The sequence below is a fragment of the Heterodontus francisci genome, unplaced genomic scaffold, assembly GCF_036365525.1.
Source record: "Heterodontus francisci isolate sHetFra1 unplaced genomic scaffold, sHetFra1.hap1 HAP1_SCAFFOLD_75, whole genome shotgun sequence".
Classification (NCBI taxonomy): domain Eukaryota; kingdom Metazoa; phylum Chordata; class Chondrichthyes; order Heterodontiformes; family Heterodontidae; genus Heterodontus; species Heterodontus francisci.
Window position 1 is genome coordinate 1,287,355 of NW_027141820.1, and position 5,737 is coordinate 1,293,091.

The 5,737-nt window shown below is 42.0% G+C and overlaps 2 non-coding genes across 2 annotated transcripts; both read left to right on the forward strand.

Moving 5' to 3' along the window:
* Nucleotides 1-3,473: 3,473 nt before the first annotated feature.
* On the forward strand, nt 3,474-3,562 carry trnap-agg (transfer RNA proline (anticodon AGG)). The gene is given in 2 exon segments: nt 3,474-3,509; nt 3,527-3,562. It is a non-coding gene; the product is annotated as a tRNA-Pro (tRNA).
* An 897-nt stretch (nt 3,563-4,459) lies between these two features.
* trnaf-aaa (transfer RNA phenylalanine (anticodon AAA)) lies at nt 4,460-4,532 on the forward strand. Its single transcript has one exon. It is a non-coding gene; the product is annotated as a tRNA-Phe (tRNA).
* Nucleotides 4,533-5,737: the final 1,205 nt, after the last annotated feature.

Below are 5,737 nucleotides of genomic sequence, written 5' to 3' on the forward strand. Positions count from 1 at the left end.
AAGCACCAGTGGATTGAATTTGAGAAACAACACAGAATCATTTGCAACATAGAAGGTGGTCATTTGGCCTATCACGTCCATGCTGGCTCTCCCCGGAGCAATCTCGTCAGTTCCACTCACCAGCTCGATCCCTTTCCTCCTGCAAGTTTCTTTCCTTCAAGTATCCATCCAATTTCCTTTTCAAATCATTGTTTGTCTCTGCTTCCACCACACTCGTGCGCCAAGACATTACCACCCACAACATAAAAAATTCCACCTCATCAAGGATGGGAAATACTTACATCTTCTATATTTGCTTATTCTCTATTTCTATGAGAATAGACTGGCAGTCAACATGAAAGGAAACCCAAAAATCTTCGAGCAGCATGTAAATGATAAGTGGGTAGTAAGAGGTTGAGTCGGGCCTATTAGGGTCAAAAAGGATAATATAAGCTTAGAGGTGCAGGGCAATGTTAATCTACTTAATGAGTACTTTGCATCAGTGATCACTGAGGAAGTGGAATTTGACAAAATATGAGTTGAAGTGAAGAAAGTAGAGGCAATGGAGAGAGTACAAATTAGGAGAGGGAGGTACTAAAAAGGCTGGCTGTGCTTAGGGAAGATAAATCACCTGGTCCGGATGGCTCACATCCCAGGTTGCGAAAGGAAATGCGGATGCAGATAACGGAAGGGCTTGCTATAATCTTCCAATCTTCCCTGGATACGGGGGAGGTGCCAGAGGATTAAACAGTGGCAAATGCGACACCCTTATTCAAGAAAGGGTGTAAAGACAGTCCGGGTAACTACAGGCTAGTTAGATTAACAGCAGCGGTGGGTAAGGTTTTAGAAAGAATAATCAGGGTAAAAAATCAACAGTCACTTGGAGAGGTTCGAGTTAATTAAGGAGAGTGAGCATGGATTTATAAATGGGAGTTCATGCTTGACTAATCTAACTGCATTTTTTGATGAACTTACAGAGCAGGTTGATGAAGGGAATGCAGTGGATGTTGTTTATATGGATTTTAAGGAAGCGTTTGACAAGGTACCACATAAAAGGGCGGTTAACAAAATTGAGGTTCGTGGTATAGGAGGGTCAGTGTCCAATTGGATAGATAATTGGTTTAAGGACAGAAAACAGCGAGTCTTATTAAATGGTTCTTTGTCAGACTGGAGGATAGTCGACAGTGGTGTTCCCCAAGGGTCAGTGCTAGAACCACTGCTTTTTTTGCTCAAGGTAATTGACTTGGATCTTGGAATACAGAGTAGAATCTCAAAATATCCCGATGACAACAAACTTGGAGGAGCGGCAAACAGTGAGGATGATATGAACTGCCTGCAACAGGACAGTGATAGGCTAGTGGAATGGGCAGACAGGTGGCAGATGGAATTTAATAGTGACAAGTGTGAGGTGATGTATTTTGGCATAAGGAATAGGGAGAGGCAATATATACTTAATGGCACAGTTCTAAAGAGTGTACTGGAATAGAGGGACTTGGGGTTCATGTGCATCAAGCTTTGAAGGTGGCAAGTCATATTGCGAGAGTGGTTCGCAAAGCATATGGGATCTTGGGCTTTATAAATAGAGGCATTGAGTACAAAAGCAGGGAAGTTATGCTGAACCATTATAAAACTCTGGTAAGGCCCCAATTGGAGTGTTGCTTCCAGTTCTGCTCAGCAGACTTTAGAAAGAATGTGAGGGTACTTGAGAGGACGCAGAGGCGATTTACCAGAATGGATCCAGGGATGGGGGATTTTAGTTACAAGGTTAGGTTGGAAAAGCTAAGATTATTCTGCCTATATCAAAGGAGATTGAGTGGAGAATTGATAGAGGTGTAAAACACCTCTAGAGAACTGGCCATCCTGGACTGGGTATTGTGTAATGAGAAAGGATTAGTTAACAATCTTGTTGTGTGGGGTCCCTTGGGGAAGTGCGCCCATAATATGATAAAATTATTCATTAAGTTGGAGAGTGAGAGATTTGATTCCGAGACTCGGGTCCTGAATCTAAACAAAGGAAACTATGAAGGTATGAGGCGGGAGTTGGCTATGATAGATTGGGGAACGTTACTTAAAGGGTTGACAGTGGATAGGCAATGGCTAGCATTTAAAGAGCGCATGGATGAATTACAACAATTGTTCATTCCTGTCTGTGCAAAAGTAAAACAGGAAGGGTGGCTCAACTGTGGCTTACAAAAGAAATTAAGGAAAGTATTAGATCCAAGGAGGAGAAATATAAAATGGCCAGAACAAGCAGCAAACCTGAAGATTGTGAGCAGTTTGGAATTTAGCAGAGGAGGACAAAAGGATTGATTAAGAAGGGGGAAATAGAATATGAGAGTAAGCTAGCAAAGAACATAAAAACTGACTGTCAAAGCTTCTATAGATATGTGTAGAGAAAAAGATTAGTGAAGGCAAATGTGGGCCCCTTACAGTCAGAAACGGGGGAATTTATAATGGGGAACAAAGAAATGGCAGACCAATTAAATACATACTTTGGATCTGTCTTCACTAAGGAGGATACAAATTATCTCCCAGAAATGTTGCGGAACATAGGGTCTAATGAGAAGGAGGAACTGTATGAAATCAGTATTAGTCGGGAATGTTTGGGAAATTGATGGGATTGAAGGCCGATAAATCCCCAGGGCCTGATAATCTACATCCCAGAGTAATTAAGGAAGTGGCCCTTGAAATAGCAGATGCATTTCTGGTCTTTTTTCAAAATTCTATCGACTCTGGAACAGTTCCAATGGATTGGACGGTAGTTAATGTAACTCCGCTATTTAAAAAAAAAGGCAGAAAGAAAACAGCGAATTATATACCGGTTAGCCTGACATCAGTCGTGGGGAAAATGCTGGAGTCCATTATAAAAGATGTAATAGCAGAGTGCAATAATAACTCGTCTCCACTCCTAGTATTTCTAAATCCCACACATTCACGATAATGTGAACAATTATTTCCTGTTGTGTCTCTCTCAGATTTGTAAACTTCACTGTTTTGGAGTGAGGTGACATCTACTGGTGGGAAGCAAGAACTGCAATCAAGCAGCAGAAACTCCACAGTCTGTCAGGGTTAAAGAAACATTGCAATGTGAGGAAACAGCGAAGTGGTTTGATTGGGTAGATGGAGACACGATTCCACTTGTGGTGGTGTCTGAAGCAAAGGCCAGAAATACAAGATTGTCATTAATAAAAGAAATGAGGAATTCATGAAAAATGTAGTAACGTAGTGAATGATTAGAATGTGGATAGAATAGAAAGTGAGATTGGATGGACAGAAGCAGTCTGAAAGGATGGCTGAAACAAAAGGTGAGTGCCCTGAAACGTTAACTGTGTTTCTCACAGCACAGATGATGCCAGAGCTGCTGAACATTTCCAGCACTTTCTGTTTTTATTTCAGCTTTTGCAGGATGTTGCTTTGATCTGAAAAAAAATGGATGATTGGCTGGGGGGTTCCGGTGAAATTCCACAGCAGCTAATAAAACCTGACCTGTCAGTGGCTCGTTGGTCTAGGGGTATGATTCTCGCTTAGGGAGTATAGTTAATTAACATGCGAGAGATCCCGGGTTCAAGTCCCGGACGAGCCCTGGCCTGCTGGCATTTTTAGATTAAGGTTATCTATTGGTTTCAGCCTTTCAAAAGGTGGAATTGTCTTCCATGCGGAGCTGGCTTGAGGACCAGACAACTGGATTCAAAGAGCTTGTCGACAAAATTGCAATTAACTAAATGTACAGATAGCCAAGTGGGAAAAAAAGTTGTTGCTGTAATTGTGACCTGCCTCCAAAAACAACAGGACTGGGTTCTGGACTGGAATGGAATGGAATTCTTCAGTGTTTCTGTTGTTTGGCTTGCATTGACTCATCGATTTTCTTGTTCTTCACTTTGTCGATGCCTTTGAATAATTGTGGATCCTTCTTCAGGGTGTCTCCTTTCACCAGGTCGTTCTGACCTCCGATGATGTTGATTGTAATCAGCTTCAATTCGCTGATAGTTTTGGAAGTGAGCAGATTTCCTTTGCTTGAGTCTACAACATGGAACTCAGTCTGACATGTGGACCCATGGGAGGATTTGAATGCCACCCCTGCGTTGGAGTTGTATCCATCCAATAAGAGACCGAGGAGAAGTGACAGTTCTGTCAGTCGAATATGAGACTTTTAATGGCAGGGTTGTGAGTTTGAGTGCCATTCTGTTTTTCCCTTTTTTAAGGCTTCATGAGCAGAGAGTACAGGGAGTGTTTGAAATGAGCAAGTCTCGCTTTGATTCAGGACTCTTACCTCTCAGCAGCATCTCACTATGAAAGATTGAATTTGATCGGGGTCTGTGCGGCTCAGCGGCACTGCTGGCTGTCTCCCGCTTCACAATCCATCAGTACTGAGAAAGCAATGGGGAATATTACTCACATGTTGTGTTCTTTAATTTTTTGGAAAACTTGAATGTATGTATTTTCTTCCAAAACAAGGACAACAAGCCACTATTAATGTCGGGCTGAAATAGCTCAGTTGGGCGAGCGTTAGGCTAAAAATCTAAAGGTCCCTGGTTCAATCCTGGGTTTTAGCAATTTTGCTTGCTTATGCGTCACTTGCCTTGGTTCTGATTTTCCGGTTGCACAATTTACTTTGAAATTATTTACCAAGCACCAGTGGATTGAATTTGAGAAACAACACAGAGTCATTTACACCACAGAAGGTGGTCGTTTGGCCTATCACGTCCATGCTGGCTCTCCCCGGAGCAATCTCGTCAGTTCCACTCACCAGCTCGATCCCTTTCCTCCTGCAAGTTTCTTTCCTTCAAGTATCCATCTAATTTCCTTTTCAAATCATTGATTGTCTCTGCTTCCACCACACTCGTGGGCCAAGTCATTACCACCCACAACATAAAAAAGTTCCACCTCATCAAGGATGGTAAACACTTATATCTTCTATACTTGCTTATTCTCTATTTCTATGAGAATAGACTGGCAGTCAACATGAAAGGAAACCCAAAAATCTTCGAGCAGCATGTAAATGATAAGTGGGTAGTAAGAGGTTGAGTCTGGCCTATTAGGGACAAAAAGGATAATATAAGCTTAGAGGTGCAGGGCAATGTTAATCTACTTAATGAGTACTTTATATCAGTGATCACTAAGGAAGTGGAATTTGACAAAATATCAGTTGAAGTGAAGAAAGTAGAGGCAATGGAGAGGGTACAAATTAGGAGAGGGAGGTACTAAAAAGGCTGGCTGTGCTTAGGGAAGATAAATCACCTGGTCCGGATGGCTCACATCCCAGGTTGCGAAAGGAAATGCGGATGCAGATAACGGAAGGGCTTGCTATAATCTTCCAATCTTCCCTGGATACGGGGGAGGTGCCAGAGGATTAAACAGTGGCAAATGCGACACCCTTATTCAAGAAAGGGTGTAAGGACAGTCCGGGTAACTACAGGCTAGTTAGATTAACAGCAGCGGTGGGTAAGGATTTAGAAAGAATAATCAGGGTAAAAAATCAACAGTCACTTGGAGAGGTTCGAGTTAATTAAGGAGAGTGAGCATGGATTTATAAATGGAAGTTGATGCTTGACTAATCTAACTGCATTTTTTGATGAACTAACAGAGCAGGTTGATAAAGGGAATGCAGTGGATGTTGTTTATATGGATTTTAAGGAAGCGTTTGACAAGGTACCACATAAAAGGGCGGTTAACAAAATTGAGGTTCGTGGTATAGGAGGGTCAGTGTCCAATTGGATAGAAAATTGGTTTAAGGACAGAAAACAGCGAGTCTTATTAA